This window comes from Peromyscus californicus, unplaced genomic scaffold (genome assembly GCF_007827085.1).
Source record: "Peromyscus californicus insignis strain IS unplaced genomic scaffold, ASM782708v3 Scaffold_11__1_contigs__length_118956290, whole genome shotgun sequence".
NCBI classification, from domain to species: Eukaryota; Metazoa; Chordata; class Mammalia; order Rodentia; family Cricetidae; genus Peromyscus; species Peromyscus californicus.
The window spans coordinates 107,782,202-107,803,760 of NW_026294402.1; the positions used below are offsets into that span (position 1 = coordinate 107,782,202).

The 21,559-nt window shown below is 42.9% G+C and overlaps 1 long non-coding RNA gene across 3 annotated transcripts in view; it reads right to left on the bottom strand.

Annotated features, from left to right (window-relative positions):
* LOC128100461 (uncharacterized) overlaps positions 1-21,559 on the bottom strand; it is a 39,925-nt gene that overhangs the window by 9,611 nt on the left and 8,755 nt on the right. The window contains exons 1-2 of one of the 3 annotated variants that reach the window (XR_008214801.1): positions 1,070-3,357; positions 789-898 (exon numbers count right to left, since the gene is read on the bottom strand). The exons of 1 other annotated variant lie outside the window; for it this stretch is intronic. This is a non-coding gene — a long non-coding RNA (uncharacterized LOC128100461). Of the gene's footprint in view, positions 1-788; positions 899-1,069; positions 3,358-21,559 lie in introns of those variants that run through there. One more of the 3 variants, XR_008214802.1, reaches the window with a different exon arrangement.

The following is a 21,559-nucleotide window of genomic DNA, read 5'->3' on the forward strand; positions in this document are numbered from 1 at the left end:
GAAATTTGATAACATAGTTTTAAATACTATGTGAATCAAAGAGAAAATAAAAAAGAGGTTATGAGATATTTTGAGCTGGATGATTGTTGCAGAGGCCATGTTGGGCCTTTTTGAGCTGGATGAAAATGAGAGTGCAGTGTACCAGGTTCATAGGGTAGAAAAGTCCCTCCTCCACCAAAATACCTGCCTCCCTCATCAGAACACCTGCCCCCTCCCTCATCAGAACACCTGCCCCCTCCCTCATCAGAACACCTGCTTCCCTCATCAGGGCACCTGCCTTCCTCATCAGAACACCTGCCCCCTCCATCAGAACACCAGCACCAGAGAATAAACAGTGCCAAAGCCTGACAGAATTCTCCCTGTGCCTTGGAAAAGGAGAACAAGCTTAAACCAGGGCACCCTGGAGACAGGAGGCAAGACAAGTGTGAAAACTCAATGAAGTAGAAAACAGAAAAGCAATAGGGAAATCAAACAGAAGTTCATTCTCTAAGATGATCAATACATTGACCAATATTTTAATTAAGATGAGCAAGAAAGATGAAACAATTTCCCAAAACCAGAAAGGAAAAAAGTACCCACCATGACTGACCTAGGGATATAAATAAAATATAATGTCATTTTCTTTAGTCTGTTGGTTGTTGTGGATTGAACCCAAGACTTTGCCTACACTAGGCAAAAAAAAAAAAAATCTATGGTTGAACTTCATCCTCAACCTTATTTAATCATTCATTTATTTACAGACGCATACACACAAATATATACATATATACATTTTGGAAGAGTCTCACCAAGTTACTCGGGCTAATCTTGATCAAAGCCCAGCCAGACCTTGATCTTGTAATCCTCCTGCCTCAGCTTCTTGCATAGCACAGATTATAGGACTTGTTGATCTCCAGACCTGGTTGGTTATGAGACATCATTTTGAATAATTTTTTGCCAATGATTTGGATGAAATGAGCAGATTCTTAGAAAGACTCAAATTGCCAAAACTTAGAAAGAAATAGAAAATCCAAATAACCCTATTACTAGTCCAAAAGGAAAGTTGAATTTGTAATTTAAAGGATCTTACCACAAGAACTCCAGATGGTCTCACTCATGAGTTCTGTCAAATGTTTAATGAAGAAATAATACCAACTCCAAAAATTCCTTCAGAAAATAACAGCGGGGAGCATGGCAACCACTTATTATGAGACTCTTCCTGGGGTACCAAAGCTGCACAAGAATTGCACAGGACAATGGCAGATCAGTGACCCTCATTGATACAACCACAAAATCCTCAACAGAATTAGCAGTCGCCAAACCCAGCAAATGAAATTATACAAAAAGCAACTCATACCACTGCCTTTTAATGACGCTCAAGCTCTGTCACCAGAGCCCACAGAGTTACAGGCTACACTCTATCAGGGATATTTACACTCATGTTTTAATTGCAGCACTATTCACAACAACCAAGATATAGAATCAATGAATAACTAGATAAAGAAAAGATAGCACAAATATGTGTATATAAAAAGAAGGAACAAAGACACATATAAGTAGAGAAAGGCATGGAAGACAGACAGAAAAACAAACCCTCTTCTGCAGCCCAGAGCTTCAGTACAGAAGAAGTTTCAATAGATAAGAAGGAATATGACACACAAGATGAATCAGAGTGATGATGGTGCTGATCACGAAGCTTGTCTAGAACACGAGGTTGGGAGTTAAAGGTACAGGTCTTATTGTGAACAATTCTTTCAGTGTGATATTGGTGCATCCAATGTACAGCTCCATAGTGATCTGCATATAATAGGAAGGAGTGTGATCTGGACTCACTCTGAAGAGACAGATAGAATGTCAGCAAGTAAGAGGCAGATCATCCTTAAAGTGGTTGCCAGAGGAAACTGTTCGAAGAAATGGGATGACAAAGACCTCCTCTGGAGTTGTTATGAGTGTGTCTGCCCTTAACTTGTACAGAGGTAAAGTAACTATGGATTGATGGCACAACTGGACTAAGAATCCACTCTCTGAGAAAGGACTAGCTTAAGAAACCTTGACTTCAGAGGCCAGGATGGACAGCAAAGGAATCACATGTGAAACATGTAAATAAAAATTATTTTTATTCATTTCTAATTCATTCATATTTTATTTTTTCAAAATGTGAAATAATTAAGTCCTATCATTTGAAATACATAGTTCAATCATGTTAAGTGAAATAAACCAAGCACAGAATATATCCAATGCATGTTCTCTCTCACTCAAGAAAATTGGAAAACAACAAAAATATTCACAGGAGAGATGAAAATAGTCACCATTAGAGACTTGGAAGGCAGAAGAAAGGAGAGAAGAAATAGAAAAAGATTAACAGTGAGTACCAAGATATGGCTGGATGAGAAAATTAGTTCCAGTGTTTACTATACAGCTGAGTAACATACATCTATAGCAGTTTATGACATATTTCTAAGTAAATAGATAAGAATCAACTCAAGTACACAAACACATAGAAATAACATTTAAGGAAATGGAAATTCTAATTACTGGGGCTAGAGAGATGGCTGCTGTGGAACAATCCTTTCCTACACTATGAATACTTATTACTCTCATTGGTTAATAAAAAGCTGACAGGCTGGTAGCTGGGCAGGAAGTTAGGTGAGAAAGTCAGGCTGTTGCCAGTCAGATGCAGAGGAAGCTAGATGAGAATGTTGTACTAGAAAAGGTACTAAGCCACATGGCTAAACATAGATAAGAATTATAGGTTAATTTAAGTATAAAAGCTAGTTAGCAACAAGGCTGAGCCATCAACCAAGCATTTATAATTAATATAAGCCTCTGAGTGGTTATTCTGGAACTAGTGGGTGGGAGAGAACCAACTGCTTACAGATGGCTCAGCAAGAGCACCTGCTGCTCTTGCAGAGGACCTGGGTTTGGCTCCTAGCACCAACATGGCAGCTCACAACTATCCAGTTCCAGGGGATCTGATGTCTCTTTTGGCCTCTGTAAGCACCAAGTACACGTGTGATATACATACAAACCTGCAGGCAAAACATTCATACACATAAAATAAATCTTTTTTAAAAAAGCAAAGCTAATTACTAGTATATGATTATTACATATTTATATGCATGCATCAAACAATTATTGTGTGCTCAATAAATATATTCAAATACTAGGAGTCAATTTTTAAAATGTCCTGATGAGAAAAGAGGATCAGAATTCATTGCAGGGACAGGAGTTGGAGACTGTTCAGGTGTCTCTCACTACAGAGCCAGTGAGTAAAACGAAGGAAAGCCTTACACAGAGGAAGATGAGGTGTTCCTATTAATAGATTGTGCGTAACCTGGCAACGTGTTTACAGAGGGATCTTTCAAAAATGAGTTTAGGAGAGGGAAAAAAAAAAAGGAACAGAATGTGTTCTATTCCCAAATGTCCTTCACGTAAACTTTAAGTGCAGGTGCATAAGATAAAACAAAGAAAAGAAGATTCAGTGGCAGAAAAGGAAACACTGTAAAGCCTTAGAATGTTTATCATGGAGAAGAAATAGAGTCGGGAAACAAAGCAAAAAATATAAACTAAGATAGTGGATTGATTGATAATAGAGTCAGACAGTGTATTAGCTATTTTTCTGTTGCTATGATAAAATACCATAGCCAGAACAGATAAAAGAAGAAAGGGTTTATTCTAGTTTACAGTTCCAGAGGACCAGAGTCCATCACAGAGGGTAAGGCATGGCATGGCAGCAGAAGTAGGAAACAGAGGGCAAGAACAGGAAGTGGAGCGAGGCTATAAACCCTCAAAGCCCGTCCCCAGTGACATACCTCCTTCAGCAAAGCCACACCTCCTAAAGGTTCCTTAACCTCCCCAAACAGTACCACCAACTGGGGACCAAGTGTTCAAATCCATGAGCCTATAGGGACCATTTCTCACTCAAACCACCACAGATAGATAACTAGATGATAGAAGGACAAACAGATTATAGATAGGAAATTTGCCTTCAAAATCGTGGATAATTCCCTAATTCCCCTTCTAATTACGTGACTCCGGAATCCAATAATTATTTCCAAGGGTAATTTCTAATTCCTTTATTCCAATTTGTCCCATTTTGGATTATGTGTCTGTGATGAGAAGCTATCACCAATAACATTAATAGAAACCTTTATTTGACATTTAATTTCCAGGTTTAAGTGAGATAGAATGGGAAGAGGGTGAGCTCTTACAGGTTTCGGTGTGATGTGAAGAATGCTTTCAGGGAGTTTATCACTTATGAACGCAACAGGCTTAGCAGTAAAATTAAAATAAGACTGATTCTTCCTACATAAGTATGTTAACCTGCTTTTTTCCCAACTATTTTTATTCTTATTTTTTTAAACTCCAGATCTGGTTTCTTTCTTTTAAAAACTTGACTGCAAGCTGGCGAAACATGGATACGCCTACATAAGCCTCCCTTGGAATGTGCAAAAGTATTGAGCAGATTGTGAAATAACCTTGGGTGTGCCAAACACGTGAGGCTGTTTGCTTCTCCGTTCCACATAACCACTAAGATTTTGTTCAAAACAGAATTTCAGGGGGTGGGTACACATGAGAACTTCAAGATAGTAAATTCTTATCTACTTACTAACATTGAAAAACTCATTCTTCCTGTCAACTAGAACAGGAAAGTTTCAATGTCTCTGGAGTATGGATAAGAAGAGAACATACTCTAACCGTGTGCTTTAGAAGCTTTGTGACCAGAACAGGACATCCAGACAGTCCAATGAGGCCAAGGTACAGTTCACATTAGGCAATCCTGAGTCTCCCCCAAAGGGTTACAGTGGAGACTGGTTGTCTTGACCAGCATCGGTTTCTGCTGGTCTTCCCAAGCGCTCGGCTCTGTCCACATCTACACATGTCTCTACAAAGTCACTCCTACCAGGAGCTGCATCCTGCTTGACTCACAGTCATCATTTCAGAAAGATACGCCCACCCCCAGGAGCACACCTGGGTCATGTGCCCCCTATGGCCCCCACACTGACAGCAGCTTTCTGCTGACTTCCTCCTGATTAATTGCTGATAGACCAATCAGGGAATGTTTAAGAACAGGTCTGTAATTCCAACACTAAGAACGCAGAAGCAGGAAGATTGGGAGTTCAAGATCATCCTCAGCTATACAGCTAGTTTGAGGTCAGCCTGAGCTACAAGATATCCCATCACAAAAAAGAAAGAAAGAGAGAGAGAGAGAGAGAGAGAGAGAGAGAGAGAGAGAGAGAGAGAAAGAAAGAAAGAAAGAAAGAAAGAAAAAAGAAAGAAAGAAAAAGAAAGAAAGAAAGAAAGAAAGAAAGAAAGAAAGAAAGAAAGAAAGAAAGAAAGAGAAAAGACAAAACAGAGTGGTGAGGCTAGAGAGGTGGCTCAGTGGTTAATATCACTTGCAGAGCAATCATGAGGTCCAGAGTTCAGATCCCAACACCCACAAAATAAGCTGGGCATCCCTAAGCATATCTGTAACCCAGCCCTGAAGTAGGTGGAGTATGCAGGATTACTGGGGTTTGCTGGCTTCCAGACTGTGGTGGTTTGAATGAGAATGCACTCATATTTTTGAATGTTTGGTTCCCTGTTGGTGGACTATTTAGGGAGGATTAGGAGGTGTGGCCTTGGAGAAGGTATATCACTGAGGGTAGGATTTAAGGTTTTAAAAATCCATGCCAGGCCTAGTCCTGTTCTCTCTCTCTCTCTCTCTCTCTCTCTCTCTCTCTCTCTCTCTCTCTCTCTCTCTCTCTGCTGTCTACTTGCAGATCATATATAAGCTCTCAGTTACTGCTACAGCACCATGCCTGCCTGCTGCCACACTCCCTCCCATGATGATATTGGACTAACCTTCTGAAGCTGGAAGCAAGTCCCCAATTAAATGCTTTCTTCCGTAAGTTGTCTTGGTCCTGGTGTCTCTTCATAGCAATAGAACAGTAACTAAGACACAGACTGTCTGAGAAAACAACTCCAGGCTCATGGAGAGACTCTGCTTCAAAAGACTAGGTGGGAGCAGTGGAGGAAGTGTCATAATGAAATCTATTATTTTGTTTGTTAACTTAGAAATGAAAAAGATGAAGCATTATTAATAATATTTAGCAGCTGAAAGAGCTCATTATTTAAGTGAGAAGGAATGGTAAATCCATATAATTAAATATCAATTACTAATTATTAATGGTTATTTTAACAAATACTATAAATAATGTTTCATTTATATTAAAAATAATATCCAACAGATATATTCACAAGAATTTAAAAAAACCTTGCTATGTATTGTATGGCATATATTTATTAATGAAAAATAAGATTGCAAAGTAAGAGATACAGTAGAATTCACTTTCACTTTTCTATACTCTTAAGAGTCTTGAGAGCTGAAATCTTTTTTATTTTTATTTATTTGTTTGTTTGTTTGTTTGTTTGTTTGTTTGTTTTTCAAGACAGGGTTTCTCTGTGTAGCGTTGTGCCTTTCCTGGATCTCACTCTGTAGACCAGGCTATCCTCAAAGTCACAAAAGATCTGCCTGCCTCTGCCTCCTGAGTGCTGGAATTAAAGACGTGCGCCACCATCGCCCAGCGGAGAGCTGAAATCTTGACAGTCTAGAAACCAATTAAACCCCAGCTCCTAGAATTGTGACTGTCCAAGCACACTGCCCTAGTTTTCCTTCTGTTGCTGTGAAAAAAACACCCTAACAAAAAGCAGCTTAGAGGAGGGAGGGTCTACATGGTTTACAATTCCAGGTTACAGTCCACCATCTGGGGAAGTCAAGGCAGGAACTCAAGCATCTCGTCACATCACATCCACAGTCAACATCAGAGTGAATAGTGCATGCATGCAGGCCACTTTCTTAGTACTCAGCTGGCCCCCTCTGCTCTTATATGATCCAGGTCCCCAAACCAGGGAATGGTACGCCCACAGTGAACTGGGTCTTCCTAGATCAGCTAACAGTCAGGACAATCACACACACACACACACACACACACACACACACACACACACGCCCACAGTGGACTGGGTCTTCCCATATCAGCTAACAATCAGGACAATCCCACACACACACACATGCCCACAGTGGACTGGGTCTTCCCATATCAGCTAACAGTCAGGACAATCCCACACACACACACATGCCCACAGGCCACCCTGATCCAGACAATCTCTCGCTGAAGCTCTCTTCCCAGCTGATTCCAGGTTGGAATTTAAATTTACATTTAAATTTTAAATACATTTACGTTTAAATATTTAAATAAGATTTAAATATATTTAAATCTTTTGCTTCATATCAATGGTTTCCCTTACAAAGAACCACACGCTTAACTGCCATCATTAGTAAGAATGTATGTACCACTGCATCTTGATGGTGTGACTGATCATTGCTTTAAATTTTTTCTGATCTAGTGCCAACATTAAAATACTTCACGACTTGAATTTTCTTTTGTTTGATCACCAGGAAGGTTGACTTTTCCACATCTTTATTATTAAAAGTATCCAATGTATTATGATATTGCTCATCTTTTCCTGTTGATTCATAGGCCCCTTTTTATTAAAATTATTAATATCTTGTGTCATATATAGTATAAATATCTTTTCAAATTTGACATTTACCCTCTAATATTTTATGAGGTTTCTTATATTTTTATAATAACAATAAAAAAATCTCAGAAGGCTGGACAGCTGGCTCAGCAGTTAAGAATACTTGCTGCTCTTGCAGAGGACTGAAGTTCAGTGTCCAGCACCCACATTGGGTGGCTCACAGCTCCTGTAACTTCAGCTCCAGGAAATCTGGTGCCCTCTTCCAGTCTCCATGGGTACCTGTACTCATACAGACACACACATACACATAGTCATGTACAGACACAAGTAAATAAAAATAAAATAAATCTCAGGATGACTACAAGACAAATGGAATCAATGCAGCCCTTTCCCTACCTCCATCCAATAGACCAAAAAAGTAAATAAACAGCCCAGTAGTGGTGGCACATGCCTGTAATCCCAACACTTGGGAGGCAGAGGCAGGTGGATCTCTGTGAGTTCGAGGCCAGCCTCCTGGTCTACAGAGCGAGTTCCAGAATAGGCAGGGCTATAGAGAGAAACCCCATCTCAAAAAGCCAAAATAAAAATAAAAATAAAAATAAAGAAATAAATACATAGTTTACATTAAAAGAAAGAAACTTTCCAGTGTCACAAACAAAAGGGCAGAATAAAGACAAGTGGCAGTCCCATGACAGCCCAGAGTCACAGCAGGCTAAACACCAGCCCTGAGAATCCTGCTTGAACAAATTCCAGGGAACAGAAAACAGAGCTTTGGGTCCATAGAAGACAGGGAGCAAACTCAAAGTTACTGCCCAAAACCAGACCATGGAACATGATTGCTTTCATAAAAGAGGAGAGGGTGAGGGAGTTGGGGAGATATAACCCCTACCTCAGGAAAACACCCAGGCGGTTTCTCTTTACCTGCAACTCTGGATAAGCCAAAAGTATCCCACAAGGAAACAATGCAGGAATGGAGGCAGAATCACAATTTTGAGGCCAGCCTAGGCTACCTAGAAAGTCCAATACCAAAGCTGGGGAGATGGCTTCCTAGGTGAAGCGCTTGTCGTACAAGCATGAAGACATGCTTTGGATCCCAGGACCCATACAAAAAACCAGAGACAAGGAGCACACTGTCCTGTAATCCAGTGCTCCCCCAGTCAGAGTCTTATTGGCCAGCTTTTCTGGTGTATGCAGAGGCCTCCAAAAAGATGGAAAGTAAGGATCAATACCTAAGGCTGTCCTCTGATTTCAACATGCATGCCCTGGCACTCATGCGCTTTGTGTGTGCGTGAGCACACACACACACACACACACACACACACACACACGCACACACACACACACACACACACACACACACACACACACACACACACTCAAACAGAGGAAGAAGAGGGAAAGGACTTTCCATGCCAACCCAGACTATTCAGTGTCAGTTTCAACTGTCAATCTGATACAACCTAGACTCTCCTGGGAAGAGAGTCTCAATCAATGAGAGATTGTCTATGTTGGGTTGGCCTATAGGCATGTTTGTGAGAGATTATCTTAAGTTAATTGTTGTGAGGCAATCCCACCCACCCTGGGTGACACCATTCCCTATTTAGGGGCTCCTGAACTGTGTAAGAGTGGAGAAACCAGGCTGAGAACAAGCAAGGAGGAGAACAAGCATGCATCCATTTCTCTCTGCTCTTGACTGTGGGTGTGATGCAGGCAGCTGCCTAAAAGTCCTGCCTTGACTTCCCTATAATGACAGACTGTGACCTAGCATTGTGAGGTGAAATAACCCCCGTTCTTCCTTATGTTGTTTCTTGTCAGGGCATTTCACCACAGCAACAGAAATGAAGCTAGGACACGTCCTTTAAGCTGTCACTATGTGCCAGACACGGTTCTAAGTGATTTCGTATGCATTAGTTTAATTGATCTTCACAATGTTTCCCCAGGCAGAGTCCTTTCGATAGATGAGAACACTGAATCACAGATGATAGCTCTGGACAGTCCCAAGGCCCAAACTGCAACACAGAATAACCACAATTCAAACACAGCCAGCCTTGGCTCCTGTTTAGAAACCCAACATTGTTTTTATAACAGCCCAGCTTCAAAATATATGAGACACACATTTACACAATTACAAGGAAAAATTAGCAAATCCACAATCATAATAGACATTTTATTGTGCATGTCTCAGTATCTAATTAAGCAAATAAAAAATTGGTGAAGATATAGAACACAATTAAAACATTCGATATAATGGTGCTATATAAAATTCCATTGCCAACCGTGAGAGACTGCACAGTCTGTTCAAGCAGCGTGAGACACTTACAAAAATAGATCACACAAAAGGTTGCAGAGCAATTTGCCAGAAATCACAGAAAATGGAAAACCAAGGGCCATCATCTCTGACCACAGTTTAATTAAATAAGACATGGATAATAGAAAGGTAACTCACATATTTGTAAGTTTCAAAGCATACTTTCAATTGCATTCTGGCAGTCAGGGAACAAATCATAACGAGCACAATAAAATCTACAGGAAGAAAAGGGGATGATAAAAAAGATATCAAAAGTCACCAAAGGACAAGAAGGTAAATTTTCGTTAAGTGTGTGTGTGTATTAGAAGAGAAAAAAAGTTAAAAACTTAGAAGTCAAAGTTTGAATAAAGAAAAAAAAAAACAGGACTAACTTGAGAAAACGTAAAAATGTAGAAAATGTTAAAGTAAAAGCAGCTAATAAACTGGGGAGGGACACCTCCAGTGAGCTGTTGCTCATGGGAAAAGGAGTGAACTCCGGCCCTAAGGCAAACCTAGGAAACTGAGGTCTCTATCTAGCGCTGTGTAGCCTTCAGCAGAGTTCTTATCCTCTTTGGACAGCAATTGGCTCATAGTTAACCAGTGAGAGAAACTCAGAAGTCCCAAGTCCCGGAATAGACAAATTATCAGCCTAAGAATATGGGGACTGGAAAACTGTCAGTGAAAGGCTTGATCAAGCAGCCTTTATGCTTTCTGCAGTAGTGGGAGAAATGGCCTTTGGTCATTGTGCGGGAGCTTGACAATATACCAGGAAGTGAGACACATTGGGTAGAAACTCTTCCCTAGGTTGCCTGATACAGGCCTACAAAGGTACTAGAAAATTCCAAACTGAGCAAGGAAACCAACTGCATATGAAAACTTCTCTCTGGGGAATTAATTCCTAATAGAGGTAGAAGTTCTATGCCAGCAGGATGCTATGGATGTTTGAAACATGTATGTTTATGAGTGTAGTGTATGTATAGTGAGTGTAGCAAGCCCATGACATGCACAGACCCTAGTGGAGAGCAGACATTTGAAACTATTTAAAGAAATGGGTGGATATGGACATTCGAAGTGGGTCACTCAAAGGAGGCACTGCTTGCAGAGTTTAAATTACCATCATCTCGTGAATCACTTCAAAGAAGCATTCACAAAACAGTCAAGACTTTCAGGCAAGACGGTGGATGCCTACATATGATTGGGGGCTGGGGGTGGAGGGATGAAGAGTTGAGATAACAAAACAAAGGCTGTTGTAAAGAGGAGAGAATCTAGAATCACAGAGGAGGAGAAGGGACATCTGAGAAGTGCAGAGAAACAGAAGGGAATCCCAGAAAAGAGTAAGTCATGTGCAACTTCAGCCATGTGGTTCCCTGGTAAGAGGAGGAGAAACAGAAGCCTCATCCAGAAGGTAGTCCAGGTGGCCCTGGTAAAAAGAGACCAGCAATCCTACCCCAAAGAAAGGTCCACAGTTCCCTCAAGACTCAAGTCCAGGTGTGGGTTTTAGTGAAATAATGACTCTTCCCATTTGGCGGGCCAGCAGCGGGATGGAGGTCCATTCTATCACTCTCTGTGGGTCAGAGGGCAATGGCCAGCAATGATCTTTAGGGGTAAACTATGTTTGAAACTCCGAGAGACTAAATAGACAGAGCAATCTGCCACCAGTCACATGGGAAGCATTAGTGGGAAATGAGAGAGCCAGGCACTGCCGAGGTAAAATCTATAGGTTGAGCAGGAGCTTTGCTCAGGCAGTGACCTAACCTACCCTCAGTGACTAGGAGTTAATGTCATCACCTGAAGATAACTTTGAAGTCTGACACATTCCAAGCCTGAAGTCATCAGGTAGATCAATCACTAAAGCCACCTATCTGCTGTCAGGTTCACTGCTGTAGAGACTGAGAGAAGTGTGTGGGATATGCACACTCACAAAACATACTCTTGGACTAAATGTCAGAGTTTAATGTCTTTGAGCTAGGTGAAATCATGATGGACAACGATAGCCTTCTGTGAAATAACAGACTTGAGCCTTGTTGCTGAGCAGGAAGGGAATAACAGGTAGTACAATATGGCCTCAAGGTTTCAAGGACCTTCATCACACAGAGGACAACATACTGAATTGTGTTTGTGTGTGTGTGTGTGTGTGTGTGTGTGTGTGTGTGTGTGTGTGTGTGTGTGTGTCCCAATGAGTTTAATTAGGGTTGCTTACATGAGCATGGGTGGGAAGTTATTTACTAGAACAAGGACAGTTTTTTTCAAAGCCTACACCACTGAATAAAATGATCCCCCCAGCCTTGTAATCACTAATTGCCAGTAATCCCTCAGGGGGTGGGAGGCATGGATGGGGCATCATATCTCCTCCCCTACCCATGGTGAAATGTTGACGGGACCAATGTCGTGCCTGTCCTGTGCAAATAACCAGAGCTACAATAAGTTCATGAGTGTAATGGCCATATTATTTCCAGAAGGGGTGTGTGTGTGTGTGTGTGTGTGCCTGTGTCTAGCACAGCCCTCTAGCCTCCAGCTCTTATATTATCTCTACCCCTCTTCTGTGATATTCCCTGAGCCTTGGAGCATGGAATGATACGGGAATCCAATTAAGGCAAATCACTCCACCATCCCTTATTCTTGGCATTTTGACCATTTATGAGTCTCAACATTTTGACCATTTATGAGTCTCGGCATTAATTACTCCTGATGAAGGCTGAGAGCAGCACTAATCTTAGATCATAAACTCGGGTATATAGAAGGCAGTTTGACAACATGTCTGTTTAGCAAAACAATAGTGGGAAAGTTCTTCTCTACGGCCTACGACCTCCCAAGCCACAAGCTCTGGACCAGGTTCACAGCAACAACTATGGGTTCCCTCCTGTGTAGCCAGCCTCAAAACAAATCAGAAAGGGGTTGGTTACCTCCATCACAATTATGCCACTATTACACTAGTACCACCTTGAATTTTTAAGACAGGGTCTCTCACTGGCCTGGATCTAACCAAATCTAGACTGGCTGGCCCAAGGATCTGCTTGTCTCTACCTTGCAAGCACTGGGATTATAAGTGTACTTAAACACACGCACACACAGAGAGAGAGAGAGTAACTATTTTTTATGTGAGTTCTGGGGATTGAACTGAGGTCCTCCTGGAGTCTCATGCTTAACCTCTAAGCAGTTTACTGATGAAGCTGTCTTTCTGGCTGTTTTTTTGTATCTGCCACTCCCCGTGAGCTTGCTCCCTGCCCCTCCATCTCTTTTCACCCCTTTTACTTACAGATGGGTACTGGACAGCCAAAACAACTTCAGATTCCCCAGTGTCATGCATTTTTTAAATGTCAGTCCCTAAAGGACACCTCTGCCAATGGTTTAGCCACATTGCAGGTATTTAATTACCTAAATTAAGTACACTCAAAGAAATGTGTGTAGGCTTTTTTTCTTTCCACAACTCTATTTCATTTTGTATTTCTCCCCTTCTAATTGAAATTAATTTCCCTTGCTGTTTTGTGTTACAGAACACCTGGATAGGGTTATTATTCTGCAAAGGTAATTATAAAATTAGAAGGATAACCATGATGTGAATTTCCTTAATTGCAGGTGACAATGGCCCCCAGCACACAAAAAGGGAAAATATTCACAAATGCCAGCTAAATGCTCCCACAAAGAAGCTTCCCCAGTCCTAGAAAAGCCTCATCTCGGTGGGTGCCACTGTTGGAGAAGGTGAGGCAGATGTTATGGTTTTCAGTCTAGATTCTCCCTCAAGACTGAAGAATACTCCCCTATATGCTACAGGCAGATGACCCCCAGCTGGTAAGTGGCAGCCTCCATCACAGGGCCCCTTGCCCAGCAGGGCCTCGCTGTGGAATCTACTAAGGATTTGGTGGTGTAAGTATGTGGGTGTGGGTGTGTGCACGTGGGGAGGTCAGAGGACAACTTTCAGTCCATGCGTTCCAGGGCTAGCTCAGGCCGTGAGGCTTGCACAGGAAGTGCTTCTACCCACTGAGCCACCTCACCCACCCTGTCTTCAGTACTTTACTCTGCCTACATCAGCACCTTACCCTCTGCCCACAACTCTCTCTTTCCCTCACTTCCACAGATGTGAACCCCAAGAGTGTTCCACACAAAGGCTTCTGAAGCCTAAGTCCATTTCATTGCAGGGAACCCCACCTGCAACAGAGAGGAGAGTTACAGTTTTCTTTTAAAAACTAACCTCGGGGCTGAGGCTGTGGCTTGCTGGTAAACTCTTGCCTAGTGTGCAGTCATAGGTTCAGTTCCTGGCACCACAAACCAAATAGATCTTACATGAAGTCCTCCCATCAACTGGTACTCTTAGACCCTTAGAACTAATCCAATGGCCTAAAGGTCCAAGTAGAACAGATGACATCAGGGGAATCAATGAAAATGAAAGTTAATTGACAGCATATATCAAAAGTCTTAAAATCTGATCCAATACATTACAATTTTATTTATGCCCATCCCAACTCATTCCAAAACTTTCTGGAGGTGGTTTACAAAAGTACTTATGAGTCAACAAGTCAAGTGACATAAACAAGCCTCATGGGTCTAAGTGACAGCACAAAGCTGGAGGGAGGGCGAGTGTGCACTTGTGGCTGTAGGTCAGGTAGATTAAAGGCCATTAGAGACAAGCACACAAATAAATGTGTTGAATTAAAAATGGCTTTTTCCCAAGTTCCTGACAGAAAATTTGCTTTGAATATGTTGAAAATGAAAAAGCAAGTCAAAAAATGGAGCAGCTGACCTTGCACTTGGATTACCTCATGGGTAATCCAGATAGCTGAGGTTCGATGCCTTGGCTGGGGATGAACTGGTCACGTGGCTTGGGGAAAGTATAATGGTTAACTTTTTCAACTTGACACAACCTAGAATCACCTGGAAATCACAGTGAGGGTTGTCTCCATTGGGTTGGTCTGTGAGCATGTCTGTAGGGGATTGCCCTAAGTTAATTGATATGAGATAGCCCAGCCCACCATGGGTGGTGCCATGCCTAGGGCAAGGTGTCCTTAACTCTGTGAGTGGAGAAATCAAGCTGAACACACACAAGCAAGCGAGTGTGCATGCATTCATTTCTCTCTACTCTTGGCTGTGCATACAATGTGACCAAGCTGTCTCAAGTTCCTACCACTATGCTATCCCTGAAGTCACAATAAACTATGACCTGTAACTGTAAGCTAAAATAAACTACCCCTCACCCAAGCTGCTTTTGGTCAGAATATTTTATCACACCGACAGAAACGAAACTAGAAGAAGGAGGTGGCTAGTTCAACACAGGGTATAGACACAAGATGGTGGGTTGAAAGAAATGAACATGACCTGAAAAGAGACCTCGGGGAAAATGTGCCTCTTGGTCAGCACTTAGCCACCATTGCCACCTATAACTGAGGAAACCTACGGCTGAGGGGTGGTTAAGAAATAAAGAGGACTCAATGCACATCTGGGGCTGGAGAGGGGCTCAGCAGTTAAGATCACTGGCTGCCATTGCAGAGGGCCAGGTTCAGTTCCCAGAACCCACACGACAGTTACAACCGTGTGTAACTTCAGTTCCACGGCATGTGATGCTCTCTTCAGACTTCTATGGGCACTAAGTACATAGGTAGAACACACACATACACCAGACTAAACACTCACTCACATGGAATAAAAACAAATCTTTTTTTTCTAAGACACATTTGTCCTACTCCTAAGGCATCTCCCTGGAGTAGGCAGAGGGTAACATTCTAGACATGATGAAAACCAAAGCCAAGGCTAGTCTAAGCTCCAGGTCAAAGAGAGGTCCTAAAGAAAAAGAAGTCCTGAGTGTCTGTCTCAGGACATTTCAGGATGCTGCAACAAAATGCCACACACTGGTGGCTTGAACAGCACGCGTTGGCTTCTCATTCACCACAGGTCAAGATCAAATCAATCAAGGTGCCAGCATCTTGAAGAAGACCTGTTCACAGTCTCTCAGAGGTATCTTTCAGGTATCTTCTTCTGTCTCAAAGAAAGGTCTTGGTATCTCTTTCTCCTTTTATGTAGGCTAATCTTGTCACTGAGGCTCCCCCTTATAAGCCTGTCTAAATATAATTACACCCCAAAAGCCTCACCTCCAACTGCATCACATCGGAGGTTAGGCCTTGACACAGGAACATTCAGTTCATAACAACAGCCTTTTTCGAGCAATCCTCTGTGAAGATCATTTTTCACATCAGACCCTTAACCAGGGTTAACTGGCTAATTTTCTAATGACATGTGTAACAGAACTAAGCACAGAATCCAGAAACGGAAACTACAGTTGACTCAGGTCAACCCTTGTGCTATCTGCCCTGAGTGAACGAACCTCACTCCCTAAGTCAGGCATTACAACAGTCAGTCTTGGGGGTCAGGGGTCACTGAGCTATCTGATAAGACACAGTTTCTTGGGATGTTTGCTAGAGTGTCTCTGAGAATGGGACATTTGAATCCCTGGGTGGGTAATATCCACCGTCATTCATTGTAAGTGAGCATCATAGACCAGTGAGGTAAAGGAGAATCCCAGCGAATCCTGGAGCTGGGTCATCGCTCTTGTCCTTCCCTGAGCTTCAGAAGCTCAGATGTTCAAGCCTGCGGCCTCAGACAGAGCTCCACCATTGGCCTCCTCCATCCTGGGGCTGCCGGACCTGGACAGAGCCATCGTTGGTCCCTCTGATACCTCAGTTTATAAATACTATAGTACAGAATTCTCAGCTTCCATTGACCACGTGAGACAATTCCCACAGAGAATTCCCTCTCAAACAGAGATTAGATAAAGGCACAGACATAAAGTACAGACATGTTGGTTCCGTTTCTCTAAACAACTGCACCATTACAGGGAAGTTCCCTCCTACCTAAGCAACCCTGGGACTCAGTTCACATGTGGCTTGTGTTTTGGTCTTGTTTCTTTTCCTATGTCAGTGTCTAAATCAAACCCACTAAGTCTCACCGAAGTTTCTGACTTTGAACAAATTTAAAAGAAAAAAGACAAAAAACCAAAGGGAAGTGTCGCAGTTAGGGTTGCAATTGCTGTGAAAACATCATGACCCTTTACCTGAGGAGCAGAGGGTTTATTTGGCTTACAGGTCACAGCCCACCACCAGGGAAAGAACTCAAGGCAGGAACCTGGAGGCAGGAGCTGATGCAGGAATCCTGGAGGAACACTGCTAACCGGCCTGCTCCCCATTGCTTATTCAGCCTGCTTTCTTACATAGCCCAGGACCACCTACCCAGGGTGGCACCACCCACAGAGAGCTGGGTCCTCCCACACAATCATTAATCAAGACTTGCCTACAGGTAATCATATGGGAACATTTTCACAATCGTATTTCCTCGTCCCCAATAACGTTAACTTGTGTCACATTGACAAAAAAAAAAAAAAAAAAAGAGAAAGAGAGAAAAAAAAAACTAGCCAGCGCATGAAGCCACAGTAGAATAACAGATGAAAGAGCCCTGCCTTACTTTCGTTGTGGAAAAAAAAAAAAAAAAACACAGCAATTTCACAGTACTGTCTCACATTTCCCCAGGGAGACAAACAAGGGACAAAGGAAGTCTTCATGCCTACAGAACAATAACTGCCTCTCGGCTGTGGAGACACACAGTCTCAGAACAGACTGTCGGGCTAGGATATTTATAGGACAGAATATTTATACGCTGAAGCCAAGGCCTCAGTGCCAGCCATGGTCATCCTCACTCTGGTGACCAGAGACACTGCAAACACCCAGGAGTCATCTTCCACAAAAATGCTTCACAACACAAGAGTGGACAGAGAGGTTTCTAATCACTTCCCCAGGACTAGACGGAGAGAAATGATAGATGGTAGAACTTTGAAGTTTGTTCATGTTTTGGGTGGATGAGGAAACAGATCTTTGAAATTAAAGCCAGTAAGGAAAATGGAAGCTGATGAACTGTGGTAGGCACTGGATGTTACTATGAAGGAAGAACTTCCAGGCTGAGCTTCTGAAGGGGTGTGTGTGTGTGTGTGTGTGTGTGTGTGTGTGTGTGTGTGTGTGTGTGTGTGTGTGTACACATGTGAGTTCACGGGTGTGCAATATTCACCCCACAGATCCAAACATCTCACATCCAGAGTCTTTCTACAAACAAGCCACTCAAAATGAACCCCTCCTAACCACTTTCTGGAAAGCCAGATTGGCGACTGTTCCTTTTACTCAGCTATCTTAGAATATGAACAAGCCTAGAACAGAGCATCACCATGAGCCCTGACTAAAGTCTGTGGAAGTTCTGGAAGCTTCCTAATTCAGGTTTGTGAGAGGACAAGTGGAGACAGATTCGGAAACTGGCTGTCTGAGTGGTGTTGAGGAGAGAGTCCCAGGGACAAGATCATGGGTCTCTCAGTAAGTTTCTGGGTACTGGACTGGAGCCTGTGGTCAGAGCATGATATATCTAACCACTCCTCATCACAGCAGGAAAAAGTAGTTGGGTCAGCCTCCAACACCCACCTCAACTCTGTACTGCTTCCTTCAAACCCCAGAGCATCTTGTTCAGGGACAACATGATTAGAGGACAATTAAGAAGTTGGATGGTGACTCTGGATGAGTCTGAAATAATGAGGACCTGGTGCATACAACGAGGTGAGGTCACAGGTCCTGTGACCTCAGTCACACATGACAGTGTGTGTGTACTAAATTGTGAGGCTGGAAGCACAGGGTCCCTCCCATGTATTGCCATGTCTTCCCCTAGCACCAAGTTTCTATGGAGTAGGAACTCTCCACCCACAGTGGACAGAAGTATGGAGCCCTCTTGTTCTTAGGACTCATTAGGACTCCCATGACTCCCACACACTCTGGAAGATGCTGATGTTGGGGAAACGAGTGATCTCTGCAGAAACTACCTGCTTTTTCTCCCTGGAAAAGCTTCTTTGGGGCACCAGAGAAACTTGGTCATTGTGACATGAAGTTGGAGAAGTTGAGTGACAACACAGATATCCAATGCCAGGCTGGAGGGCTTGTCTCTTTCCTTTTTCCAACTGTCTCACAGCCAAGGTGGAGGTCCCCACCACAGTCCCCATCTCAAGAAACCCAGAAACCCTACAGTGCTTGATCACTTGCATGTTCTCTGTCTTCTCCTCTCCCTCCCTCCCTCCCTCCATCCTCTCTGTGCTGGACCTGAAGCCATCAATCACTTTCTACTTATACTCTTCAAAGTTTGACCAAACTTTGCCATTTATACATTTTCACAATTTTCTATCATAAGCCTGCACTGGTTTTATAATGGGAAAGAAACCCACTCTGAATTGCTCAAAATAAACTCAAGTTTCCTAAGGTGACGAGAAACAGCTCCAGCCTCACTGCTCATGGCTACAATTCCAAGGAGTTTATTTTGGCTCCATAAACACCCACTCCAGAGTCCATATGGTCTGAGCATAAGTATGCTGCAGTCTAGCTTCTTAAAGGACTATGCACAGACTCTGCACTTCAAATAGGAATATAAACTTATCAAGACCTTTTTTTTTTTGAGAGAGAGAGAGGAAGTGGGAAGAGAGAGAGTCCCAAAGGTCTACAAAACTAGTGCTTTCTCCCTATTTCTTCCCTGGGATGTGCGTGCATGTATGTGTGTGTGTGCGTGCATGCGTGCATGTGTGTGTGTGTGTGTGCGCACGCACACGTGTGTGTACGTGTGTGTGCATGAGTGTGTGTGTGTGTGCACGCGTGCGTGCATGTGCGTGTGTGCGTGCATGTGTGTGCGTGCGTGCGTGTGTGTGTGCACACGTGTGTACGTGTGTGTGCATGTGTGTGTGCATGAGTGTGTCTAGTCTAGACTAGGATGCTGGATACAGCAAGAAACAACCAAGGCAAAAGTCTGCACACTCAGATGAAGCTTATGTAAGAAAAGGAAGATCCTGCCTAGGGATACAACCCCACAGCTATTCAGATAAGGTGGCGGGTGTTAAGACCTGTGTCTGCAGGGGGTTGGTAATCTTTGTCTGTAATGTTGAATCTCAAGGGAAGGAAACGAAGGGCCATCAACATCACAGGGGTTGCTGTTGGAGAAGTCAGTCCTGTACAAAGAGCTGGAGTAGCTACCATCTCAGACCAGCCACATGCAAACTAAAAGTTATCCTAAAGCAAAACACTGAAATTCCATTTCTGAAAATTCACTCCTATTTCTTATTCATTTTTATGTTAGTTTGAATGTAATTGGCCCCCATAAGCTCAAAGAGGGTGACACTATTAGGAGATGTGGCTTTGTTAGAGTGGGTATCACTTTGTTGGAAGAGCTATGTCACTGTGGGGATGGGCTTTGAGGTTTCCTATGCTTGGTATACCATTCAGTGTCTCAGTTGACTTCCTGTTACCTGCAAGATATAGGACTCTCAGCTACTTCTCCAGCACCATCTCTGCCTGCATACCACCATGCTCCCCACTGCGATGATAATGGACTGAACCTCTGAACTGTAAGCGAGCCACCTCAATTAAATATTTTCCTTTATAAGAGTTGCTGTGGTCATGGTGTCTCTTCACATCAATAGAAACCCTAAGACAATTTTGAAACAGGATCTCACACTTTAGGCCAGGCTGGCCTGGAACTCACTAAGTAGCCATGGTCGGCTTCAAACTAATGGCAATCCTCCTGCCTCACTCAGCCTTCTGAGCAGTGAGATTATAGACACCATGCTTTGCTCACTGTCATATTTCTAAAGCAGCACCAAAGCTTTGTGAGTAATGGGAACTTCCCTCCACTCATTCATGTTAACTTTATGATTTGGGTTCTGTCCTTGTCAATAAATTACATAGGAGTAGAATGAGAACCTGGCTCTCAAAGCCTCCAAAAACCTCTCCTGCTGTGGCCTTGGCTTCATGTCAACCTGTGTGCTTCCTGCTGTTCTTGATGTGCAGCTGGGGTCAGCAGCCACTGACACCAAAATGAAAGCAAGCCTTCCTTCCCATTTCCTCCCAGCTCAGGCTCTGCCCTCAGCCTAGTGTGTGAGACTGTGCTGAATGCTTCAAATCATTTCATTTCACCACAAAGCTCACACTGTCGTCTCACACAGTCAATTATCTGGACTCAGATCACGTGCACATTTCTCACCTCTCCAAATTGACCCCAGCTCAATGTTTTCTCAACATACTGTCAGCACCTTGAAGAAAAGCGCAAGGCAGGCAACAGGTGGTCAGTGTCAGAAGAAATGAAAATGAAATTGCCCATTGCTAGTCTTTCCCTCACCCTATTCTTTCTTACTTAGGAGTGTGACTTGAGTGTATGGACACATAGGCATGGAAACAAGAGCTGGGTCATAGTGTAACTGGACGTTAATCATGTGTTTTATTGGAAGTGCTAGTTGGTAGATAATAAAGAATAAATTTGATACAGGGTGGTTGTATTTGTTGATATTAGTGGTGGTGGTGGTGGTGGTGGTGTGCATGCTATATATAAACGTGTGTGTGTGTGTGTGTGTGTGTGTGTGTGTGTGTGTGTGTGTGTGTGTTTTCACATGTAGAGACCATAGAAGGGCATAAGATGTCCTGCTTTATCACTCTCCACCTTTTTCCTTTGAGATAGGACCTCTCACTGAACCTGGAGCTAGAATGATGGCCAGCTAGATCCATCAGCCCTCCTGCCCCCAACAGTGCTGGGATTGCAAGCACAAATATGAACATATCCAATTCTTTACATGGACACTGTTTATATACCAACTGCTCTTATCTCTGCTGAGTCATCCCTCCAGTTCTCAGGTATTGTTTAAGCCACTGCAATTTCTAAGGTGAAGTGGTTGTCACTATGGCCTGAAATGCACCAATGGCACAGACAACAGTGATTGGGGGA